Source organism: Siniperca chuatsi, linkage group LG15, assembly GCF_020085105.1.
Source record: "Siniperca chuatsi isolate FFG_IHB_CAS linkage group LG15, ASM2008510v1, whole genome shotgun sequence".
Classification (NCBI taxonomy): Eukaryota; Metazoa; Chordata; class Actinopteri; order Centrarchiformes; family Sinipercidae; genus Siniperca; species Siniperca chuatsi.
Window position 1 is genome coordinate 17,275,444 of NC_058056.1, and position 27,771 is coordinate 17,303,214.

General features: G+C 39.7%; 1 long non-coding RNA gene across 2 annotated transcripts; it reads right to left on the reverse strand.

The window, feature by feature from the left end:
* LOC122861957 lies at positions 1 to 26,785 on the reverse strand. 2 transcript variants are annotated; one of them, XR_006374604.1, is made up of 4 exons: positions 15,318 to 26,785; positions 8,384 to 8,459; positions 5,967 to 6,095; positions 1 to 5,568 (listed from the first exon to the last, which is right to left on the reverse strand). It is a non-coding gene; the product is annotated as an uncharacterized LOC122861957 (long non-coding RNA). The 2 variants fall into 2 exon arrangements; XR_006374603.1 differs by having other exon boundaries at positions 8,384 to 26,785.
* Positions 26,786 to 27,771: the final 986 nt, after the last annotated feature.

Consider the following 27,771-nt stretch of genomic DNA (forward strand, 5'->3'; position numbering starts at 1 on the left):
CAAAAATGCACTTCTATTAAATTGGAAATGACATGGGGGAAAAAACAAAATCACACTTTGCCACAAGCCAAGAGAGAGATTAAGGAAAGTAAGTGAAGAACTCTGTAGTACAATTTAATTGAAATCTCTTAAGGGATTGGGTGGCTGTATAGGAGAGGGAAAGCACGTAATAATAAAAAAAAAAAAGCCATCAAAAAATTTCAGCTGGAATATCATTTTTCACTCAGTTCAAAAGGAAAAGGTCATCTAGCATCCTGCAGTATTAATGTACCACCATTTATGATTGGTTTTCAATCATTCATTAAAACTTACCATGCTCCAAGGCACAAAGCTATGATTAAGAAACATTTCCTCCCCCTCGGTCTGGCCACCAGTCCTTTTTTCCTGCTTTAAGCCCACTCGTCCATTCCGTTTCATTATTTAGGCTCTAATTAAAGCACCTGCAGTTATACCCAGACTCTGTCTAGGTGTACACTGTACTTTGTATCTATGTGTGGTTCCAGACAACAGCTGAAATAAGTAATCACACTGTCTTTATGCTAAATGCTGTTTACATGTTGTCTACCTGAATGTCTGGAAGTCTCTCTCCTCTCCTTCTTCCCACATGTGCTCTAGTTGAAAACAGTCTCATGTAGAGGAAGTGTGAATACAGCTGCCACACCTTTCAAAGCATTTTCCCTTTTCATTGGCATGAGAACAATGTTTTGTTGCCATAAATAAATCGAGCCATGTCGGCCACGCGGCACTGAGAATCAACTGGCTGACACAGATACTCTCATACAGAAAAGGATGCACCACCAGGGAACTTGACGATAGAAAAGCCAAATGAAACTGACAAAAACAGACCTGCAGTCTTCAGATCTTTTTGTGAGAAAGTGTGACATGTTGGTAACATTTTGTCAAACACACACATACACACTCAACCTGGCTGCAAGATTAGTTTTAGTCTCAGACAAAAACGTGCTAGATATATATTTCTCTTCACTTCTACAGGTTGCCCATTAGGATCAATAAATCATGAAATCCTGTGTATAGCTCATTGGATAGAGCATCATTGTACTGATATTTCCACATTTGAAGTTATCTGATAACTTTTTATTTATTCACATATCAACAGTGCAACTAAATTTAAATGTGTGCTTGTTTTCTACATTGGGTCAGTCACTGCACCTGCAGACAAGTGAGTGCCAGACGCGTAGGTGGCAAACTTGTCATTAGACATGATGCTGTGAAGCCTGTATTTACTGCCATTTACAGCTTATAATTAAGTTTTCTGTTTAGAAATTAATCAACTGTACGTCCACAGTATGGTCTCGGGTTACAATTTATTTGTTTGTACACATGGCCTAGTAGCGCAGTAATAGAAGGAGCTTATTCAGGAGGGTGGCATGTGTTTGAGTTGTGCCTAACGTAGTTCAAATCCCTGTGGCTGCATTTGCTGACAATCTATCAATTGATCCAGCTATTTCTGCAGGGCATGGAGTTTACCACTTGGCAGAGTGCCAGTCTTCTGGAGAGGAGAGCTGATTAGTCCAACCAAAGGACCACAAGAGTGACGCTTTGTATGACAGCCCAGGGGACTTAAAGAGAGTAAGCAATATGCATAGAGTGTTCTGAATGTTGCAGAAAGCCAATTAAACAAGGATTAATCATGTTTAAATGTACTGTAACAAGACTAAGAGTCTACAGCCACACTAGTGGCTCCATGAGGTTGTACTCAGGTACAGTAATGCTTCAAGCTAAATGCTTGAGCCATGTCGTTAGCATGCATGGCTAAAATTACCAATAATAAATTTAACTCAGCATAAAAATCACTTAATTTTATGTGAAGTTAATAGTTTTTTGACAAATTTATTTGCTGATAACTTGTAAAAGTTATCAGCGAACACAGAAAGCTACTTCCTGTTGGATTTTGAGAGGTTTTTTTCTCAGCACTGCCGTGTTAGAAAAAGCTGTTTGCTGTGCTGTCACATAACCTTACTAATGAATTTATAGAATACCACAGGGACTTGACCAAATTTGATAGTATACAGGAAATGATGCAGAGTGTGATTGCTGAGAGGTGAAAAGGTCAGATATTGCCCAAGACTCTTGCTAATGATGTCGCTAACTGATGTCGCTAAATAAAGCTGGCTGGAAAAAGGGCTGACGCGGACCAAAAGCAAAAAACAACAAAACCTCACACCTTCCTCTACCCTTCAGCACAATCTAATAGTATATTCTCTGGGATTAACTTTGCCCCATTTACTCCCACCCCTAATTCTCAGTGATACACGTCCAATTAAAGCTTGATTATAAGGAACTTCATCTATCTGAGACATGCACATGAAATCACGTAGTCACACTTTTGCACGGGTACAGTAGTTTGTGTGTAATGATGATGTACGATCTAATAACAGATTTCTGCTTCTGTCAAATCAGACACTCATTAGCATTCATGTGCTTGTCCAATTAACTCCTCTGATTTATGTGCCAATCAATTGAACTTAATGATTAGTGTTATGAAACAATGTTGCATAACACTGTTAAACCTCGTTCAAACAGCAGGAGATTCTGATTAGTCAGGCAAGTGCACAACAAACTGTCAGTGAAATGGGAGGAACATTTAATGAGGAGAAATGGTCAAAGGAAGGTAGAAGTGAGGTGAGAGGTAGGGGGTGCACAAAATTACACACAGCAAGTGAGAAATGCATCAACAGAAAGAAGTGAGAGGATTAAAAAAGAAGATTTAAAGGTTTCTTCATGCATGAAGTTTAAGTTATAATAAAGGATAACACACCTTATTACCTGGTGAAGTGTTTCTGCACAAAAATGATTTTTACTTCCACAGTAAATAAAGCACAAACACTTTAGAAAGTTGGACCAAGGTCAAAACTAAAAGTCAAACTGAAATATGATTTCTCCTCACTTTTTGTGTAAGGGATATAAAGTATATAATATTGAGCAAATGTTTCCATTTTTCAAAAGAACATATATTTGTGGAAACAGTGTCTAAGCGTCAAGCGCCTGGGTGGATGTTTCCCATGGTAAAGGTTGACTGGCATCTGACAGTCAGCATTGTTCGAAGACACGCTGTCAGCTTCTCTGGTACATTTAGCACATCACAGCCCTCTATAGCTTCTGATACAAGATATTTTCCCCCTTTAGCAATTTAAGCATCTGTCCCCTTTCAACATTCAACATTTTGGAGGACCCATGATGCTGTTAAATTTGTATTTCACTTGGAAAGTGGAAGCTAGCAAGCTAAGCTAACTAGCTTCCACTCAGAAAGTAGAAGCTAGTTAGCTTAGCTTGCTAATTTTAGCACTGACCCCAACTTACTTCCCGACGTTACTTTTCGGGCACATTATATCAACACCTGCTGAGTCATTGGCAGCTCCAGCACATACAGCATTGTGTTCAGCCTGCATTAAAAGAGGGGGCTTAGTTAGCGTTAGCTGTCACTTTCATAGATCCAGATGTGGTGATGGCAAATGACCAGACTGTCAAAACTCACTCAGATGATCCCATAACCTCAGCTTTCTGTAAGTCAGTCTGTGATTCAAATCCCAACATAGAGTAATGTAGGGAGTTCTTAATACACAGATGGGGCAAAGCAACGGCTAACCTCAGCGCCTTAGATGATTAACTGTCAGTGTAACCAAATAACAGTCCCAACATTGTCAGTCAAACAAAAATTCACGTCACCTGAAACACACCAGGGGGGCATTATCACTGCATTTAATTCTTGTTTTTGGTAATAACAAACCAAGGCTCTACTGTATATAAATATATATACTTATTTCTTATCAAACATGAACTTTAATTTCAGTTCGACTATAATTCGACTACATATTTGTAACATAACAGTATCTGTTTATATTTAATTTCCTTATTTCTTAATCTTGGTGCAAATCATAATTACTTTGAGAAATACCAATCTTCTTAAATAATATTCAGAGACCATGTCAGTTTCCTGGATCATACTGCGCTTTCGTCAGCCCACTGAGGAATTCAAGCCCTCTGCGCCAAATCTTATGGGCATATTGGTTAATTCAATCTGATGCTCCAAATTGCTGCAAAAAAGTGTTTCAGAGCACTTTGCAAACAGGTTCAGAAGGCTGGCATAATGAGGGGAACATGGAAAAGTTTCAACTTATTTTCAGCCACACAGTGAAAACAATAACCCCTCTGGCTAGCTTTTTAATTAAAAATCTGGCCTGAGAGAGCATTTTTTTCTACGTGGTCTGGTGAGCTAACTTGCTTACAAGTTTACAAATTAAGGTACCATGTGGCCGCCATTGTTAATATACAAATACTTTTCTGTATACCCTCCCCAGCCAGACTACCCACGCTGCACTGTTGCTTTGAATATCTAAATAATGCCACTTACAAAGCCACTTCATTTCAGGATACCAGTTTAACAATAGTTTAATGACATGAATTTTGAAATAAAAACTACTCAAAATTGGTAAGCTGTCCATTTTTAAACAAACCTGGCTTTTTGCACCTGAAGTCCAACAAGATGCGATGAGAACAGTAGCTCTGAGCTGACACACTTGATCAGAAGGAGACAGTATAGTGGAAGAGATGAGTGTACAGACAGACATGGAAAATAAGAATTACTGAATTTCTGTGGTCTTACCCTTTTTGGAGCTTATTTGAACTGACTCATAGAATAATTGAAAACATGTATTGCAGGTTTTGATGTACTATGTGCCGTGACTTACTGTTTACTTTCCAATAAAACTCTGTGATTCAGAAAGGTCCACTCCTCCAATTGAGTTGGCCTGCAACTCATATTATAGCAGTGGGGGGTAAGAAGCTGTAAGGGATAATCAGTGCTGATTCATCACAGCTCACCTCCCAATTTGCACAATATTTCCACATTTTTCCATTCTTTTTCATCTTTAATATATTTTATGTGCTTGTGGGGAAATTGGTGAGTTTTTGTGTCTCATAGGGAAAGATATTTATCTTTTTCAAGTTTAAGTTCAACATTTTTCAGTTGAAAGGAAAAAAAAACATGTGGTGGTTATTACTGGCATCAAAACTCTTCAGGAATTCCAGGGCCAAACCAATGTATGTTCTGATATGTGTTAAGATTAAATTCCAGGGACAAATTATATGTCGAAATACTAATATATGTAAATATGTGGTCTTATTGTACAGTCAAAAGAGACAATGTAATTGTTAAAACAATGGGCAGTTAGTGTTAGATTGGCCAATTTGCTACTTCCCCTGGTATTATATACCTGTCTGAAAACCCTGATGTTTAGTTCAGCCATGAATCCATTATCCTGATACCATTTCGTTCATCTACACACCCCTCTGACCTTCTCCTATTCTTCCTCTTGGCTTGGACTCTGATCTGTGGTGTGAAAAGCCCCAACACCCTGGTGTTCGACAGGAAGAGAGTCCCAGTGTGATGGTACTGAATGTCTTGCCAACACACACTGTGAAGCGGGCGCCTGTGGAGGTCTGTATGGACCCTCAGATGTGGAGAACAGAGAGACAGAGCCCTCCATTAACAACGGCCCTCTGTATTCAGACACATCCTTGGAGAAAGACTCTGCCAGTGATGGCCACCTGCCCGATTTACACACACACACACACACACATACACACAAACATGAATGCACACACATAGAGAATCATGCAAGCTGCATACACACACACACACAAACATCCATGCCTAACTCTTTTCACTTTCTCAATTGATGTCCCTCTTTCGCCCTTACACACACACAGGGCCCTGGTCCATGACACCAGTGTGAGTGATACATGGGACCATTGTGAAGCTTGCTACAGCTGAGGCCCTGCATTTATGTCATTGTGTTGTGCTAGAAGGACAGATGTGCACACTCAGAATGCACCAGCATAAATCAAGATATCTTAATCACACACACACACACACACACACACAGTTAAAAGCCCACTCTGACTTTCAGTTCATTTCCAATAAATCTGGAACTATGAAAACTCACTTGATTGAAACTCATTTGATTGAAAGCCTTGACTTTGTCAGTTTCCTCAGCAACGCTTGAAGAAGAAGTGTCTTCATTTTAATCTGATGCAACAGCCATCTTTGATGAAAAGATTCTTGTAATCAGCCTCTGCAAGACCAAAGATTCATAAACACAGCTTGGAAGTCGACAAACCCAGACACCGCCACCGTCACCCAAAGTATTGTGGAAGAAGTGCTTCCATTTTACAGCCCTCACTACCTGCAGCAAAATTCCTTTCCATTCACTGGTGAACGCTAATCATGCATTACTCTGTAGTGCTATGTACAAGTCCCAATTTTCATTCAGCGCAAAATGTCAAGTTGTTTGTATATTTCAGAGCCCTGAAATCATTCGCTAATATGCCGCCTGCTCTTTTAGAGTAGGGAGGGGAGGTAGAAACATTATTGCTGATCACATTTTGCGATAGGTTGCTGAATGGGGGTATAGGCAGGAATTATAAACCATATCTCGTTCTGCCTTTATATCCATTCTGTCACCCTCTTTCTGATGTGTGTGCACATGAGTTTTGTTATTGATTTTGTGTGTTTCAGTCTGCGTTGGGTCCGTTGCATTTGCCAAAAGCAGGACTGAGAAGATTGATAGGGGTTATCGTTTCAAAACATGTAATTCATCAGCACTTGACAAATCCATATCAGGCACAAACACCATCACCAGCAGCTACACCTTCCTTGGATTTTTGTGTTTCACTCCTGATGAAATCTGTGATGTGATATGTGTGTATCCATGTGTGGAGTAGAGAGGGAGGGGTGGAGGGGTCTCCATTTGAAAGCAGAGGGAGATTGACAGTGCAGGATTGAACAATATTTATCTACAACAGAGCTGAGGAAAATAGGTTTGTCCCTGATGACATTTTCATCGATTGAAACGTACTGCCCCCCTTCCCACTGAAAATGACTAATCTCAGGACTTGTTGTAGCGGTTTTGTTCTTGGGAGGTCAAGGTGCCATGTCCACACAACATGTTGGACTCGAGATGAATTCTCTGTTTTATCCCTACATGGATTTTTCAATCTCGCCCCCAACTGAACTGAAAAGAAAGGGGAAAAATGAGAAATAAAAAGTTCTTTGCTGTTCTTTTCACAAAATGGCCAACAACATGCAACTGAAACGCAAAGAGGGACAGTTATTATGCATCATCAAGTAGTTTCAAATGTCACAGAAAAAATAGAGGACACTATCAGCTGAGTCTCTGTCTCTCTCTCTCTCTTCAAATGCCTTACATTTCATATATATTAAAGCTCACCTTAAACACATTTATTCTCTCCTGAGCTTAATTGTGTTTCATGGAAGCCCCTTGATGAAACACAGGGTCATTACAAAGGAATGAAAACCTTTATTTCTTGGAGGGTTTAAGATTGACATCTACTTTTTCAACTGCACTGCCATAAAGGTTCACTAACAAATTAAAATGCCGATTTTGGGGCAATATGAGGCGTTTGATATGATCCTGGTGTTTTTATGAAACTGTCCTTGTTGAGCAGTGTGTATGGAGGTCATTATCATCTTGGAATGTGGGGAACATGGAGGAACAGTGTTGGCACCATAGGGTGCATCTGGTCCCATAAAATGGCCTCATACTGCTTTGCTGTTATGCGACCCTGCAGAGCAATCAATGGACCTGATGGCTGCAAGAACACAGCAGTCTGTGCCCATTCAGATCCCCCATGTTTAGCAGATGGCAAAAGACATTGTGGGCCAGCATCGATTGGCTTTCTACAAACATCAACTCATTCCAATGTGGTAAAAATGAGATTCAGTAGACCAAATTACTTTTTTTGTTTTTCATGGGTCCAAGGTATGTGGTCCTTACATTAAGTTATTCTTCTTGTGTATTGGCTTACAAATAGTTTCTGGTTACCCTTTCCCAGCATTGCCAGATTTGACTGACACCAAAATAGCCCAATCAAAGCTTCAAACCTGTCAAATTGTCATAAAAAGTAGTAGTATTAGGAGATATATATGTAGGAAATGATAATTGCTTTTTTAAGTTTCACACATGCTTTGAAACATCTGTTTCCCATGCCAATAAAGCCCATTTGCATTGAAGAGAGAGAGAGAGAGCTTTGTCATAACTATGCCTGCAAAAATACAACATACACATATCAGCAATGGTTGACGCATTTCCAGTCTTCTGTTTTAATAGTAATAATAGTTACATTTAATAGTACCCAAAAGCATGGTTTCCTATGTGGAGAAATTATCTCCACTACATCTCTTGGGGTAGTAGACAGACAAAATCTTATATGAACAGATGGAAACTTTTATGTAGGCTGTTATTTCAGAACTGAAATGAGCTGTGCAGTAATGAACTGAAATGACATTTGGTTTTGTCGGTCATCAGTCCTTTGTCATTGCATGATAAGTGGTAAAGCCTACCTAGTCAGTGCCTTGTCATTCTCTTCTTCTTAACGTTGTGGCACAGCAGCTGCATCCTTGTCAGTCTGTAGAATAACTGGAGGTGAAGAAGAGCCATTTCATTGGAATATAATCAACTTTTAAAAACAGAGGAAACCGCACCCAAATGGTACACCAAAAATGTTGAAAAACCTGCCCAAGGAGCTCAAGTGGGCAGAAAAACGACCAGTCTGGCAACACTACCCCTGCTGCCATTTATGACCATTGGAAAGCTCACCACATACAGATTTTCAGATACTGTTGAAATAAACATGTTTATGATAATTTTCTTTCGTCATTTGAGACAAATATTCTATTAAAATGTCTGTTTGTGCCTCTGTTCCTCGCTAATGATATAAGACTGCACTCATCAGACCTCACTATTGTTTGTTCAGATGGCTTTAAATAATCCATGTTTTTATTTTCCTGACAAGCCATCTCTTGACTGTCCTCTCCAGAAACCACTTCAGCATTGATCAGCAATGGTGTGACATCAGCAGCTGCAAAGAGGTAGAATGAGGTCAGGGTGGATGATGATTTCAGCACTAGAGATTGTGTTTTTGTGCTCTGTCTCCTACTACCAGTCAACATTGATTTCTTTTAGTCATGAAGGCAATCTTTCCCTGATCTTAACCATGACGTTAATCTTACCAACATCTTAACCAAATAGTTTTGGTCTCTTAAATGTAAGATAACTTGTCTTAAAATATACCAACACGTTCTTTTGTCACACACAGACTATACAAATATTAGCTACGCTTAGTCCATTGTTTAAATCCTGTTTTCTCTTTAGGTCCTCCCTCAGACACATCTGCTTGTTCATGGGCCCCCAGGGGGTCATGTTGAACAGTGTGAGTTCAAGGTAATTTCCAATGTGGTCAGGGCCTGGTGAGCATGAAGCATTCGTGTTGGTAAGTGGTAGATCAGCTATGGTTCTCAAATGTTTTTGGTGAAAATCAGTTAACTTTTCCAAATCCTACTGCAGAAAAGTGAGTAGTTGAGAAAAGCCTTGGCAGTTAGTAAGTATGTCAAGGTAATTCTCTCAGAGTCACATATACTCCCTGTAGATATGCAGATTCGATGTACTGTAATCATTCCAATATTCTGTTCCTCTGAAATTCATTTGAAACTCTCCTTTTTCCACTGCATTCGAGTCACTCTCTGCCAAAAACCCAATGTTTCTCCCTCAGCGGTATCTGGGGGATAGTGACTCATTGAGTCATGTCATTAGATAATGGGTTTGGAGGAGTTATTCAAATAAACACAGTTCCTGGATGTAAAATGGAGGCAGAGAGCTCAGTGTTGTTTTTTGTGGGGATACCAGGGGATTTCCAGTGCTGCTGCAGGGCCCATCTGTTGTAGATCGAAGCAGCATCACAGAACCACTGACCCATACTGCAGCTGCCCTGTCACAATATTGTTTTTAAAGGTATACCACAGCAGCCATCTGCCCCTTATTGCCAGTGGCACTTGAACAAGATATTCGCAGTGCCATGCCCATAGTAAACATACAGTATGCCTCAAGCTAAAAGCGGGTATGGAGTTCATCATTTACTTGTTATTGATCAGCTTGGTTCCCCAGTGATCACAGCAGTGTGTTGGCTCATGTTTGTGTGTGTGGGATGCACAGAGTCATCTATGATTGCATTTCAGCTGTATTCCCCTCAGTCAATATGATCATTAACAATAATATTAACAACTCGACACATTTACATATTTCAAAATGCAGTTCATCAAGACACTGGAAAAATTATATCCATGTGTAGCTCAAGTGCTGCCGCAAAATAAAATAGAATTTATTTTGTGGGATTTTCAAAATAAACAAGTGTAATGTTCAAGCTGGTTTTAAATTAATAAAACATGCTTATTGTATCTGTATATGTCTGTGGTTGGAGATGCTCATCAAAAAGACAGGCAAGCATGTCCTGGTGTAAGATGTGAAAAAAATTCTATTCAAAAACAGAGCCAGCACACTATTTCTTTGTATTTCTATAAGTCAAAATCAACCATTATATGACACTTTTGTCATATAATGTCATGTTACATTGTCTGGATTTTATAACGGCTGATGCATAATCAGTAGCTGGCTTCAACACACTTTCCAATACAAATCTGCCATTTAGCTGTAGACCTCTCAAGGTGACAGGATGCAAAAGGTTGGGATCTCTTAAAGGGACACTGCAGTCATTTAGTATCTTGTATAAAGTTGGGAGACTTGCAAGAGAGATTTATCCAAATATGTGCAGCGGAGGCTGAGAAATCCTGACTTTCAGACCGAAGTATGGGTCAAGCTTCAATAACGCTGGATCCCACACTTCCCATAATGCAACTCTGTAGTTACATGTCCCTTGTTACATGTACACCCTCCCTTTCTGGAAAATGCCCACGTCATACAAACTCCATGTCCCAAGTTTGTAACACAGGCTTGTTGTTGTTTTTTTCCCTATATGCCCAAGATGAGATCTGAATTGCTACACTGCATTTTCTATGATTCTTTGACGATTCAGCTGGCAATATGAATTGAAGTAGTATTATTATCATCAATGATATAAATAGTGTGATTATTACAATACTGATGCCAGTTTGTGGTCATAATTCACATGTCATTGGCATACTTAGTCTTTTTATTGAGATCACAGGCCCCTGATGCACTCTTTTCTCATTGTCAGACTGTTCTGAGAACTGATTCACCTCCAAACAAACCAAAGTGCCAAGAAAAGACATTTTTCATAAAGTCATAATTCTCCTACTACTAACATTTTTCATGTACATACTGTAGCTGGACAGTGTTGGAAAGCCCTGTCCCCGTTACATTATTAATGACTTAAAATAAAAAGAAATACAATACTGAAGCATAATGCATCATATCTGCTGTAGAGGCATTTTCACATTATGTCAAATTTAGAGATCTGGACTGGTTATTTTAATACTGCAAAGCTACAGAGAGGCTGGATTTCTTCATTTAAAGATCCACGTGTGTTACAAACAGCTTGCCCCTCACTGAACCTCCAAGAAATGTCCTCATTTATAAAGAACATACAGGACATCATCTCTTTGTTGACAAGGCAATGAAGCACTATTTTCCATGCATGGTTATACTTTCCACTACACCTTTTCTCACAGCCTGCACTAATGCATGTGTGTCCCTCTACATCCCTATTCCCCCATCATTTCATTGTCTCCCTCAGCCCATTTCCCTTCTGTCTGTGTGTAATTTCAGGAATAAACAGCCCTCTAAACGCTCCTGTATTTCTTCTGTTTCAAACTCAAGTAATTGAGTAATCAATGATGGATGCAGACTGGATGCTTGCATGCTGTTAGAGACAAGAGAATACAGAAACTGTATGTCAGACTTACGCTTGGCCTCAGGGTGTATGTGTTTTTTTTCCTTTTATTGTTGTATTTTCTATTCTATCTGAGCCTGTGGCCATACTGCATTGACAGGCTAGCTGTGGCGAGGCCCGGCTGAAAGGCTCTCAGAGCTTTTAGTCGCACACTCGTTTAGACGGCTTTGAATAGAGGAGCTTGGCCTCTGTGGTTATCGCTGGCACGTTAGAGGGAGTGAATATAGATTTTATCCTTTCCACCTCCTCTTTTTTTAACCTTCTGGTCTATTTATCTCTTTCCGTTGCCCTCGCTCGCTTTCTTCCTCTCTCACCCTGTCCTTGCAATAATGGCAGCAATTCATATTGAATTTCTCTATTCTCTGAAGGCGATGAGGATGAGGCATCGGAGGGCAGGATGCAAACAGTTGTGAGGCGGCAGTTCATCAAGAATAAAACCCCACCAGGGAAAGTAGAGGTGGTGGCAGGGTCTGTTAGAGAAAGGAGGAGAAAAGACATAAACTGTGTGGAATAGGATAGAAGAGTTTCTTGGAATTGATTCTGAAAGACAAGATAGAAAAAAGGAATGAGGGGGTCAGGAAATCCCAAGGGAGGAAAAAGTGGAAAAAGTGGGATGAGCTCCACTGCACTGAGCTTCATACCCCAGAGACCTGCTGTGTGTGTGTGTGTGTGTGTGTGTGTGTGTGTGTGTGTGTGTGTGTGTGTGTGTGCACGTGTGTGTGCGCGTGTGTGCGTGTGTGTGTGTCATACTCAAAATTTTATTCATTTATTTTTTTTACAGTATTTGACTCAAAATGTGTCAGTTCAGGAACTTATATACTTAAAAGATAAATGAACACATCTGTTCGATTGCAGCAAAGGAGACATCCACATCGTCTTGCAAAAATGAGGAGTGTATAAGACCTGGCAGAGTACGCTGATAGACAACATAAAGATAAAACTGTCACGGGCAAATGACATAGAGGGGGAAGGATGGGAGCAAAATTGAGAATGAATGGGCGAAGTAAAGAGAGAAAGCATCTGAATCCTCCGCATGAGCTAGCATGCTTCACTCTAAGGCTCATCAATAACTTAGACGTGATGGGAAATCTTTTCCTCTCCTGCTGTTCTTACAAGGTTTTTTGGCAAAGGTTTCACATGTGGTCAAACCAGGAACTCCAGCATATTTGACACTTGTCATGAGGATTAATTCCTCATGTACGCGTAATTTTTAACCTGGGATCCCTGCTGGTGAAACTCTCCTTACTTACACGTCTCATTATTAATGGCTGTGTTTAAAACATTGGGATGAAGGTACAGTAGCACAGAAAGATGCCTATTTACACTAAGTTGTTGAAGCTGGGAAACGTGAATTTAATGGGGATAATTATTCTCTTAAATAAGTTATCAAACCTGCAGAAGGCTCTGTTTTTTTCATCAGAAAACCTATTGTGTGGTTTTTAATGTAAGTTTTAGTTGTGTAAAAACATTTTTTGTGGAACATTTTTATTTTAAAACCCCAGTATAAGCCATGACGTTAATTTTGCTGGCTCGTGAAACCTGGACTGGTGCCATGTTTTACCCACAATGCAACAGAAAAGGGAACTGTTAAAATATTGACTTACAAGTGATTAAAATAGCATAATCAACATTAATATAACATAACCAACCAAAAAGTGAAGTCCTCCAGTTTTTACAATACTCAATATTTGATATGTCAAACATTTCAGTTTATCATATGAATGCCTGTAATAGTTATCTAACTACTTCAATAGTTATCTTTGATTTTTGGCTCTGCTGATGGAGAGTTGCAAACAACACATTAAAAAACAATAAACAATATGACAAATTACATCAAATATTTGGTGTTTATTGTGGTCATCACTTACATGTCTTTTGGCCTTTTGAAAAGGCTATAACTGTGAGTTGGGTTTGCAAACAAATTTCCCTAATTAGGTAATAAAATTTTTAACTGAAACTAATTTAATTGCAATCAAACGTAACCTGGCAACAGCCTATCATAGAGCAGACTCTGAGTTGAGTGAGCAGGACCAATAATGTTAGAGTGGATGTTGGTACTCAGCTGTACCTCGATGTAACTTGTTAGTGGGTAATTAGGTCAGCTTGTTACATCAAACAGCACAAACGCTCTCATGGTCCCACAGTCCTCTGCATGAAGCCAAATTAAGGCAACAGCCTTGAAAAGCAGAAACATCTTAGAGCTACACATGAGGACGGGACACCAACAATTCAACAACTGAAGAGTGTCAAGTGATCACACGGACTGTCATGTAACTGAAAAGTCACAGGTTTTGATCTCTGCAAGTACAAGCTGTACACATTTCCTTGAGCAAAATACTGAGCACCATGCTCAGTATTTAACTTGAATGTCAGGTTAAATATTTAAAAATACAAATGATGCACTTTTTACAACAGGTTGTATTTACATTTGTAGTTTTGTCTGCAAATGTACTCTAATGGGCTAAATGATTTATCTAGTCAGTAATGTATTTACTAGTTTGAGATATATTATGTTGAAAAAAAGAAAGAAAAAAACCAAAGAATGAATAAAAGATTTGCAGAGGATGTAAGAGGAAAGATGGATGATTCCCATTGACAGCAGGCAGCCAGGTCATTCCCAGGGGGCTGCAGGGCTACGGTGACAACTTCTCTCACACACACACACACACACACACACACACACAACCTACCACCAGACTTCAAACTCAGCCTTCATTCCCTTTTTGTTTTCTTTCTAGGTGCCTTTCAGCTGCTTTTAAATGGGGGTAATTTTTTCTCTATAAAATGAGACAATAAGTCTCGGGTTCTCTGTCCTCTTTCTTAAGGCATTCAGGGAGACAGCGCAGGCCACAGCCAAGACACAAACACTATTTTCAGTCTAGGCCATAACTCAGTCAAGTTGCCTTGATGAGACTCATAACTACTGTATGAATCTACGTTCACTCAAGTTTGTCCCCCTTGTACTCACGGCTGCACGCTCACCTCCATTCACCCTCTCTTCTTCAGTGTAAGCCATTATAATGACTTTCACTAAGCGCTTTAGGATAATTAATTTATGGCACAGCACTGTGACATCCTAAAGTCCTCTTTAAACAATCACAGCATGTGGTCAACTTGGTCTTCTTGTCAGAGGTGAAACTTAAATGCCCTTAATTCTTTCTGAAAAGTGGGTTTACAGGGACATTCAGATAGTGCCAGACAGGCTGTCAGCATGGCTGGATTAAGACCTCCACGGGCCCCTGGGTGTTTAAGGTCAAAGGGCCACCCACCACGTCAACACATGTCTTGTTGACACTTCAACATCACACAACAAACACATAATATCAGTTGGAGATTAATATCATATGAAGCTACAATATACATCACTAGACATTCATCATACACCTATAAAAATGACCCATTAATGACAACACTGACAAAAGAAAACACAACCTGATAACAACATGCCAGCGCAGCTCTGCGGTAAATAAAAAACACATCCATGCATCTCAACTGCATATCAGGGGAATATTTATTCTTAAAAACAATAAATTACTTGTCACACAAACAGTAAATAGACAGTTGATCCTTACCTTAAGCAGCTCCTTCTCTTTTGTTTTGGCAAACCACGTTATCATGTCCTCAAAATCCAGCTTCCTGACCAGCTTTGCTACAGCTGCTACCTCGATTTTTCTGGCTAACTTTACTGTTCACATTCACTGTGGGCAGCATCATAACTCCTCTTCTTTGCTTTATAACTAAAGCTTTTGGTTTCTGCTGTGTCTGTAGTAATGCAACGCCTCTCGTATCATTTTATTTTTTAGGTTTTCTATTGCCAGCCCTGCTCTGTGGACATGTTCCACAATTCATTGTTGTGTTACCACAAATGTCCTCTTTACCAAACTGAGTAGTAGCCCAGAGCAAAACACTGACCAGTGAAATGAGCCCAGCCCTATATTATTCAATAGGCCAATCATAGCTATTAGTTTTACTTAAAGGCCCTTCACATTCATGGCACAACCACACAGGTGTTTTCACTTTGTTTGATTAGCCCTCTTCTCAGGACTGTGTGTGCATGCACAGATTACACTTGCTCCTCAAAGTCAATAAAGGATAAATCTAACCTTTGTATTTCTTGTCAAGGTATTTTATGTATTTCTATACTAAATGTCTGAACTGCCTTATGACTCTATTCTGTTCATGTCTGTCTGAAATGAAGGACCCAAAATTACCACGTATTCTTAGTGCTAAATCTGCCATAGTTATCATTGTAACCTGCATTCTGTATGTGCAGTGCCAGATTATAAAGCTTGATAGGCACAAAAACTGTAATTTGGGTTTAGTGAAGGGTCAGTCCCAGCACAGCGCAGCCCAACTTCAACCTGAGCAGAGGCCTAATCAAGCAGAATAATTAAACACATCTAAAATAAGCTTTGTTTTAGTGACAATTATACCAGTTAAAATGTACAAATGCTGGATTGCTATTTCCGCCTGAAATACTTGGTTCCTGCTCAGCACCCAGGACACCCTGTTGGTAGATCCAGGCTTGGCTGTCAGTTGGAAAAAAATTGACTAAACTCACCGTGAAATGTTGTCAAATTATCCTTACACTCTTTTTTTGTCCTATGTGGTCAAAATCCCAACTTCCAGTACACCAAAACAAATTAAATTTGGCTGCAGAGAGTTACTCACTTCTGCTGTATATTGTCTGTTGCTGCTCTAACATCCTGTGCACACAATATGAGTTTCAGTATTTACATTGCAGATGCAATGAACAAATCCAGGTCACCCTTACCTTCAGGCAGCACCACTGTTACAATGACTGCGATAATGAATTGTGTCCCATCATCATCATCATCATCATAGTCTGTATTACAGTTGATTATTATAATGATGGTAAATGTGAATTGCATATGTTCTACTATCATCATCACCATCATCTCTCTCTCTGCTCTTATTCCTCTGTTACTGACCAGTGGCTTTTTCCATGTTTGTTCTGCAGAGTGGCAGGAGCGAGGAGTGCTGTCCACAGACTTTGTGAGTTTGTGGTAATTAAAGCTGGAAAGAGCCCTATCAAGTAAAGCTGCTTATGTTTAATACAGTCAGCCATGCAGACACGGGCCGGCGGCACACGGCCCGGGCAGTGCAGCAGGGGGACGGCACAGCGCACAGCCTTTGGGCATAATCCCACCCAATGCATCAGCATGAGAGCACGAGAAAGGGATGGGAAGAGGGTGAGGGGGAGAGGGGAGAGTGGTTGTTACACTCGGGCATTCAGCAAAGTTAAAGAGCATTTTATTGTGTGTGTGTGTGTGCGTGTGTGCAGAGAGAGAGAAGGGGGACAGGGCAGTTGAGAGGAGATGGAGAGAGTTGCAGAGAGTGAGAAGGATTTAGTTTATGGCAGATAGACTTCACTGACTAACTCCATTGTGCGGGTGCTCTGTGGTGTGTGGATCAGAGACGGAGAGAGTGTCCCCTCCGTTTAAATCTGCTGGCATCTCCAGCCAGGCAGTCACTGCTCAGTAACAGTGTAACACGGTCGTGCAGTGAAATAATGCTTCAAAAGCCTTACGCCCAGGCACAAAATAGAGGGCACAGACAGGGGGGCGACATGTGCACTTACACACTTGCACCACTGTACTATTTTAGGTTTTTCCATGAAATGCATGTATTGATTCAAAAGGGGTGGTGATTATTTTGTTTTTCTTGGAAGGGTAGTCTCTAATGCTTTAGTAATGTTAAAAAAAATCATTGCTTTATAGATCAAGCAGTTGTAAATGTTAATATGTTGTCCATACATGGATTTGGTAAGTAAGTGGTCAAACTGCCCATAGAGGGGTCTTTCTTGTGAATTAAGGAGAGACAAAACTTGTTATGCTGGAGAAGGACATACCATATTCACAACCAAGCAACTCCCAAAACTGTTATTATTAATGGCTTATTACTCATTTATTAGGCAACAAAGCCATTAGTTTCTATTTATTAGCCCTTCATAATGTGTACCCTATTAAAAAGTGGTAAACTATCCATGCAATCATCAAGAGGTACACGCATGTCCATAAAATCGTTGCTGTTTGACAATAATCTGCAAAAAAAAAGGACAAAAGAATTCCACAAACTACTGCACAAAAAGACACTTAAAGAAGACCATTTGTGGTCGTAATGTTGTAGAAAGAAAAGAAGAATATGAACAAAATATCAAAGTATCACCACATACTCAACAACACTGTTGTGTCCTTGCTTCTCATCTCTTTTAAAATACGTACATTGAAGATATAGAACTTTTGAATTTGTCTACCGCCCTTTTTATGTGTGGAACAGACTTCACCGTTTCAAGTATTTATGGTGTAAATTCACTGTACAGTATATATATAAATCAAACTAATTTAAGATATTTTAAGGGAAAGGCGTGAATTCATTCTTCTGCTCCTGTTTGTTAGTTTGTCTGCCTGATGATAATTACAGACTGAAAGTTGTACTTTACCCACTCTTTTTCTTTTTTCTTTTTTTTTGATTATGCTATATATCGTACACTGCTTACCCCTAATTTGACACACAAATTTGTTTGTTTGTTTATGGAGAGTGTATGCAGCCAATCAGCTAAATGATTTCCTCATCAGCAAAGTGAAAAGTTTGTAGGTGAAAAACAAAGAGGTTGTTTGTTTGGTTTAAGTGGGCAGGGACTCAGTAAAGGAGAATTAATCAACAGGTGAAGAAAGCAACACCTGAGCGCTACTGTAGCGGCAGGTAATTATAGCTTTACCAAACCTACTGAGCACACTGATAAACACATTGGTTGGGCCTCAGTGTATGGAGTGTTACACATTGGAAACTATTACCTGCATGACTTTTAATGTGACCTAATGCTGTAAAAATAGGAGTATGCCATATGGATAAAGGTGTGGCACATGATTTAGATTAACATTTGACAACTAATAATTGAATTCTTCAGCTGCTCCTCCATTTTGGTGTTATAATTGTACATGGCCGAGCTTTTGCTGCTACTCAGAGTGCATTTACATAACTGATTTCTGAGAAGTGGAGAGGGAGTTGTCCGGCTCATATTCCTAAATGGGAGACATACAGTGCTGTAATTTCACAGCTGTAATGTGGCATCAAATTAGCCTTTCAGATCAATGCCTAATCTAACCTCGGCCCAGAAAAAGATCTGAGCGATCCAGTCTCGAAGAAGGCTGCCAAATCCCCCAGCATCCTTAGTGGTGGTGCCGTGAAGACACTTTAATAAGCTGTAAGCTCCTCTTCTGATTTAAGACAACCTGAAATATAACACTAATTCCCTTGATGAAAGGAATGTTATTTCTATAAATGTGACACATGTAACACAAGCTGAGGCAAGAGTAGGAGAGAAGGGGAGCGTGTGGGGGGATGAAGATGAGGATTTGCTTTCTGTCTAATGCACATATTTGCTGAAGAGGCTTCAGCCAGTGTCTTTTGAGATGACCTCCTCCCACTCTTCAAAAAAAAAAAGGTTTCAGTGTGATATTCCTTCCCACTTTTTCTCAAGATGTTTGATCTCTGAATTCAGAAGAGGGTATCAGACTTCACAAAGGCGAGCCGTTGATACCCCAGGGATCAATACACCCCGGCTGGTTAATTCATTAGAGCTGTACTGTGATTAATTAAGTTGTCCTAACCATCGGAAGCTGGGAATGACAGAGGACGTTAAAAGGGGGCGAGAAGAGAGGAAAAGAGCCGGCTCGGCTCGACGCAGGTGGTCGGGACTTCTGAAATGTGAAGCTCGGCGGTGATGTGCGCTTTTGAGTTTTCATCTGTCTTCACCCCTGTCTACTCTGTCCTTGGAGCCGGAGCTGTTCATTAGAGGATGAGGAGGAAGCTGGATACCACAGTGTGAAACAGGGAGAGATGCTAATCCTGACAGGTTAGTCATTAAGAAGCCCTTAGAGAGGAGGAAGAGACAGAGCGGGGGGCGTTATTAATCTTGGTCAGACAGCACAGCAACCTTTGACCCCAACAGTTTGTTTTTCCCTTTCACCACTTGGCTGTTTCCTTTTATGTTTGAAACACATGTTGTGGAATTCAAAGAAGACCTATGACCTCTCCAGACATTTACTAATAGTTTTCTGGTGCTGTCATTGCCTTAATACACTATAATTGACCATATGGAAATTGGAACAGAGGTTACATAGGATTCATGTCATCATTTGTGTGTGTTGATATGTGTGTCCACAACCTACCTAAACTCCTCTCTGTTTTCACACCTAACCTTTTTGGTTAGCTGTCAATCAAACTGGGGACTAAACACCTGAAAAGGAGGGTCTCTGTCTACTGGTGTGGTTTGTTTGTGGTGTGAAATCCACACAGATCAACCACAGGGCTGTGTGAGAGTATAAATGTGTCTTTAACATACATTGGAAAGCTAAGCTGCTATTAAAATCCATCTGCTATTATTAGTGAACTGTTAAGAAAGCTATCTCCTGGTCTGTATAAGCTATGTAGAGCCTTTTGTAACCAAGCCAACGCATGTGCACGTCCACACGAGTGCAGGTGAGTTTCCCAATCAATCAGAAAGTGAAAAGGAGTTAAAACAGAGGTGTGTTGAGCTTGTGTCCTACTCTGTGTATTTTAGCAGTTAAAATACACAGAGAATAAATTATTGTAGCAACCACCACACAGTAGGCCAAACTATCCTCTCTTTTTTGTCCCGTCTCTGTTTGTCACTATTTACAATATGTGAGGTTCATTTACAGTCACCAAAACTGTCTAATCAATGAGTTCCATAGGACTTCATGCTTACATCTCTTGGTTCGTTTGTAAAAAGCTAGTGTGAACATCTTTTTTTTTTCTTGGTCTGGACCAAATGAACTGAACTACGGGTGTGAAAGAACCGTCAATCTCTCTGTCGACTGCAGCTGCTTCCCTTGAGTCAACATGACTGTCTTCTCACAAAAATCTTTCCTCCAGCACATCTTTCAACACATGTGCTCATTTTATGGTGAGCACAAAGGTGCAACAGTCAGTGCTAACACATTACCATAAAGCTGAAGGGATTGAAATTATAGGCCCTTTGAAGCCTTCTAACGTAAATTGGGCGAAATTACAACTAGCGCGGGTGGCTGTCGCAGAGGCTGATGCCTACATAATTACAGTGTGCTGCCGTCCTTGGCAGGAAAAGAAGGCTCTGATGAATCTGGCCTGATTGCCAGTATTTAGCACCATCGTCCTGATTGCACATACAGTACATGTGACAGGTAGCAGTTAATCCTTTCAGTTCTTTCTCTTACAGTATATGTCTGTCTTTGTCTCTGCCTGAGCTCTACCTTCATGTTCATCTCTTTCTGCAGAGATCCCTGTCTGTCTTCGTCTCTAGATGTGTCTCTAAATGTGTATCCAAGGTGTCTCGTCCTACTGCAGCAGCCCACTCCTGTGTGCAGATGAAGCTGTCAGCTCCAGGGTTGCCAAAGGGGAAAGTCAAAGCACCACATTTCCATCAATGCATGTTCAATTAGCCTGGCTTTCATGTGATTTTATTGTACGGCAACAATAGGCCTGGGTGTCAAGGTACATGAGATGAGGGGACCATTCAATAAGCAATGCAGGCATGTAAGACAATACGCTGTAATACAAATTAGATGGACACACACAAAACCACACACACCCATGTGCATCATCTACAAGTCCACCCACACAAAGCTAATTACTGGCATCCTTTCTGCGATTTGTTTTTCCTTCATCTGTCAAGACAGCACATTTCCTGCAAGGTGACAAATAAGCAAATGTAGCAAAAAAAAAATTCAATTACACACTGATGCATTGCAAGATTATTGTTTCACACAAGAGATATTACCTCCATTTGGCCTTGAAAACTTGTTAGATGAGCATAATTATATATTTTCACACTGACAAGTGATGCATTACAGTCTGCATTTTCTGACAGTTGGTATCCAAGGCTTGTGTAATGATATCAAGCAGAGTTAGGATGAGGGAAAAGAGAGCTAGGAGAAAAACAACACCACAATCCACCAGTGGGACGTGGAAGCCCGGTATTCCCTTCCATCGAGATCCCGCGGCCCTATTTTAGATAATCAGTATTTCACAAATACGACTATTTTTTGCTTCTGTGGAATAGCTTCTGAGATGATGGTTCTCTGTGCTGGGAGAATGCTTTAAATAATAAAAGCACATGGGGCTTCATGAATAGAGTATTATGTGGCTGTGAAAGGAAGCTTTTTCCCCCCCTTTCTGCCTTTGCCTCCAAAAAACACTCTGCCCACTGTCCGGCTTTTCCCTCTCAGGAAATGCAAAGAGACAAAGAGAGAGAGAGAGAGAGAGAGAGAGAGAGAGAGAGAGAGAGAGAGAGAGAGAGAGAGATGGGAGCAACACCACATAAAAGCTTATATTCAGAATTTGAGGGCCATTACATGATTTGTGGAGTAAATATTGACTTACAATAAAAAACAAAATTATTTGGAATCTGAACATGCAGCCAATCCTTGATATATTTTGTAAACTGAAACTCAAGAATAATGTATCATATGTTTGGTCAACTAGTTGGAGGATTGGGGCCATGTAATTAGCCGCAGATTTCTTGAGATAAGTCACTTTAACATCTACTATAAGGAAATGAAGCATGAAAAAAACTGAAATAAAGGGAACTAAATACAGTACTATCTACACCAACATAAATAATAACTATAAAGTGTATTGAGACAAGTCACAAATAAAGTGAGGAAGTAAAGGAAGTTTCAATAAAAAATGAAATACAAAAATTGCACTTAAAGTGTGCATTGAAATCTAAAACTTCAAATGTGTTTAAGTTTTAAAGTCATTTTGAAAGTGTTCTGTGTTTGACATTTTATTCCATCTTCTCATTTAGTAAACATACTGCATCTGGATACAGTTTATAGCTAATTAAAACTACTGTATCAGAAAACATCACACATTAATTCTGTATCGGGAACAAGAGAACACAATAATGAGAAAGATGGGAAAGATGGAACAAATTGGACAAGTACCAGGACATGTATGCTTTCATCTAGCGTGCATGCTAGATGAAATATATTTTCTCTTAATGATTGAATCAAAGAACCAGAACAAAAATCAATCGTACTATAGGCATCAGTATGCTTCAAAAGAGCTTGTTTCAGTGTCTGAAACCCCCTCCCTCCACACCTTTTCCGTCAGGATGAGCCAGGTGTGTGGATATGTGAAAGTAAGCAGGGTTTGAACTTGTCTCTGAGAGTATGTCTACATTAAGCCAGTTCAATTAAATGACACATCTTTTTCTCTCTGTTTCAGCCCTGTGTTCTTACTAAAGCTGCGTTTTTCTCACTCAAATACATTTTTCCAAAACAGTTTCCAGAGTGGATAAATCTTAAAATGCCAGCTTGGTTAGTTTGCAAAACAATGACGTAAGCCTGTCCCGGCACAGTCAGGGGCAGTAAAGTTAAGAAGACAACTTTCTGTTGCCTCTAACCTTCTCTGTGGTCGCTTATTTTAAATGTCAATTTAGCCAATCACAAAGCACAGCTTTTCAATTTTTATTACAAACTAGTTCATTTCAAGCATTATCAACGTCACTAAATGTTTTGGCCGTTTAATTCCTGTGTTCTTTTATATAGTCTGAATACTTACTATCCACTCATGGGTCATGGCTTTCCCTCTGCTTTCTAACCACAGCCTGTCCAATGACTTTGTGTCTGTTTGCATCCACATGAAGGGGTACTTGTATGTCTGCTATCATGCGTGTGAGTGTGTGTGAAGCTGGCCAGAGCTCTGACAGGTGGACAGTGTGTTAAGGGGCCCCTCCCACAGCCTCTGGTCCTCTCCAGCGACTAGCTGAGGAATCCACCACGTCACGTCTCCTTTCCCCCCAATTCACGCATCACCACCTGGCGCTCTGACAGCGGCTGCTGCCCGTCGTGGCCACCTTGTCAAACCCTGTTACCATACTCCTTGACACCTTCCCCCCATATCTCCGCTCAAAGTGCCAAAACTACTGCCGCTGAATGTTTGATTTCTATTTATTCATGTGGCGTTTCTGCTCCCCCACCCCCTCGCTCTTGAATAACTTTCAAAATATACTGTATATCTAAAACACAGAGCAGGCTGCCTGTGTACGGGAGCTGTCAGGAGGCTGTCATGTTAGTCTGCTCTGCTCAGCATACACACTGTCTTGTGAATTCATGAGCTTGAAGAGGAAAAATCTCTGTAAATGTGTGTGTGTCTCTGTCTGTGTATACACATGTTTGCCTTTGATTCTACATTTGCATGTAGGTGGCACAGTTGTGATGACATGTTGCATAAATGTAACACAGAAATTAATATGGGCAATGATGAGAAATAATCTTTACAAGTTTGTGTAATTTGTAGTTAAATTATGTGCAGGGCACTGGCGTATAAATCATGTTATGACCTTCACCATTTAAAAAGTTGCCAGTTTTATGGAGATAAGTCAGATTCAACGACATGTCTGATAGAAGAAGATTTTTCAGCTCCCCCAGTTTTTTATGTAAAAGTTCTCGTCTAATCAGCCTTCAGTCTGGACTGATTTAACATTGGAGCCCATCTCTCCCTGTCCTTAATCAAGCTCTCATCATGTTTCCTGCGCTCCATGAATGATTCACCGTCAGTCAGAGCCGAGCACGTGGACAGCCTCTCAAGGACTTGTTTTCTGTCTGGAAGTTCTGTAACATCTTTCAGCCTTTTTAGATAAAACAAAATTATTCTGTGGGACTGGAAGGATGAAGGGGGATATTATAATGTCACAGAAGACTTTTCTTCACCACAGTGGCGCTCTGCAGGTCAATGAAGCTTGAATATGAGGCCAGAGTTCTGCTGTTAAATACTCTAAAAGTTCAAGTCAGATTTTCTGTACATCAACCTGACACCAAGACACTGACATCATTACTGTATATTATGTAACAGACCTAGTGTAATTGTGTAACCAAGTAATTGCAAAGAAAAAATCTCTTAACTGCAATCTTATTTTCAGCAACATCTTTGGTGCTAGATGCCCATTGCTTTGCTGTATTTCTCATTGCACTGTGTGAATGTATCATTTCCTTGGTTTTCTGTTGAAGAAATCTGAGTTGATATAGGTATCCCTTTGCATATTTCTTTGTCTTAGCCTACCCAGTTTTTTTTTATTTATTCTACACAAAATGCTATTGCTGCCCCAGTAATCTATGGTAAATATCTTCCCATGCATCTGAGAAAGACCTACTAGATACCAGGGTGTTTTAATAGGGGAGCAATATGCAGGAAGCTGTCATGAAATGCATGGTTTTAATGCAATCTGAAATAGAGTGGTGAAAGATATTTGAAAATGGCCTTAGCTACTTTAAAGTTGAAATTGAAAAGTTGAGACATTTTTACTCCATCAGAGTATTGAAACAGTAATTATTGTTCATTTATTACTTACTTACTTTGCGGTTACCATGAAAGGGTTTTGCACCTGTGCCATCCAACTTTATAATTAGAGTAAATCATATACACATTACCAGCTGGTCTGTTGTTGTATCACTGCATACTAACAAAGAACAAGGTCAAACACATAACATCAACATGTTATCAAACATCAAACACATAATCTCCATCATATTTGCTGTAAAACATGCTGCTTAAACATGTAGTTAAAATGTGTGGAAAGTAATGGATTGTAGCTTTAAACTAAAATAGTGTAATCCTGATTGGTAATTTGTAGAAAAGGCAGTATAGTCATATACTGTATAAGTATACTGTACATCTCCAAATACAGTAGGTCGTATGTCATACCTGTAGTATGTCCTCTTGTTTTCCTTCCCACTTGCCCCCTGCGACGTCCTTCCACATTAATCCTCTGTCCTTCCTCTCACCTCCTCTCCTGCAGTTCAACATTTGCTCAGCTAATAAGCATAGCATTTCAGCTGCAACCAGTTTTTCTCTTGATATATTGCGCACCATGGCGGCTCTCCAAATTAGAATGTTTATTTATGGCCATCAATATTTAATTGAGTTTACTCTAATCTTGCGTTAGTGGGTTCAGAAGTCTCTGCATGGCTGTTTAAATATTAAAATTAATTGGAGCGGAGATACTGTAAAGAGGCTTGGCTTAATTGTTCTGGGAGAACAGGTAGCTTCTGAAGCCTTGGCATGCAGAAGGCACCACAGGCATGCACACACACACATACACACACACACAAGGAACACACACACACAAACACACATTGTGTGCTTTTAGCTGATGAGTTCGTTGAGATTTCCTGTTGAACGCACAAACAGGATTCTCGGTCCACAGTTGAGTCATTGTGTTTACCAAGTATGTTCATTCAGCTGTAGCACAAGCTAACAGGGTTGACAATAACACAGTCGACATTTTAAGTTCATACTATTAATTATTATGAATTATTAATTATTACTCCTAAAACAAGTCATGCATGTAGTGAGTTATTACTTGCATTTATTAGGTAAAATACTCATTTTAAATGCATTAAGTTTAGTATGCATAATTTGAAATAATAGAACACAAAGTAGAAATGTTATGATCATTAACAACAATTAATTGTTTTAAAACTGCAAAATATAGATTTGGAAATGGTTCCTTCTTCAAGGATTATCCTCCCTCACAATTTTGTAATTTCTTGAAAATGTTAAAATTTGTTTAAAATTTGTTTAAAATCATGGTTTCATTTGAACCATTAAGGTTTTTAGTAACATATAATAGCATAACATAAAACATTAAAAAATGAACTAACCTTATCAACAGAATGTGGAAAGTAACAGTGCTGCCGTCATGCCAAAGACGTCTATGTATTGTGTTGCAGTGATAGCAACAGAAATTAGCATGCTAACCTGCTAGCCCCAGCCCATCCTGTGTTGTAATACCACTTGTGCCTCGAGAGGCGATAGTCCGATAGAATAACTCAGGCAGTTCCAGATGGGAGATGTGTGCAAGGGACCAGTTTGCTACGTTACACAAGCTTTTTTTAGTCTAATAAATGAACAAAATAAACTCTTGTTTTTTTACACTTATTTTCCTTATCAAACAGCAAAATACAACCATACACCTTCTGAATTGAACTACTACATCATAAAACACACTTAATTCAGACTCGACAGAAACAAAATAAAACTCACCAAAACTTGGTTAGTCTTTAAAATGTTCCAACAATCACCAATTCTGGTTTGGTCGAAAGAAATCCTTAATCCACCGAGTTAGATGTGAAAAATATTCTGGGTCTACAGAATATCCCGGTTGATCCTGGTCTGTTGGCCGCTCTCCCAACTCCGGTTCTAGTGCTCAGTCAGCTAATAGCACGAGCAAGTTAGCTTCACGGCTAACTGAGCTAACTTAGGTTATGACCTGATATGTAGATAGTTTCATGTAGGAACTATCAGTAGAAAGAAAATAGTTCCCATATGAAACTGCTCACAACAAATCTGTAGATTATCTTGAGTCAGAACCGGGTCATGATTTCTGGAAAGAGACGTGGCTGTTGAGTTTTTCAAATGTATTTTTTTGGCGCTTTGAACACCACAAGCGAGTGCCATATAGTCCTATTATATTCAAAAAATGCCGATATTTTGATGGCCGATATCTCCAAAACTCGGCAACTCACACCAAAACAATCTAGATGGATAAATAGCACTACAGGTAAAAATATGTATTTTTGATTTGGGGGTGAAATGCCCCTTTATCAAAGTAGCCTACTGATTTTAACCCCACGATCTTTCTCTAAACCTAACTAAGTTGCTTTTGTGCCTAAACCTAACCAAACCCTATCCATAGTGGTGTCACATCATAAAACAGATTTTTTTTTCAACAGTTTTGGAACGCACAAACAAATGATGTCACCCTATCAATAGGGGCGTCAGATCAGAAAACGCTTCTGTATTGTAATTTGGAGGACTTGTTGGCATTTTGGGAAATCTGTTCAAAAACCGAAGCGTAAAAATGACACATTGTGGTTTTACTCAGGGTTATGTGCCAAACTATTTCTTGGTTGGAACAGTAACTTCTTGGAGTCTTGTTGTCACTGTGAAGTTGCCAGGCAACCAGCAGAGACTCCAGGAAGTTACTGCGCTGGG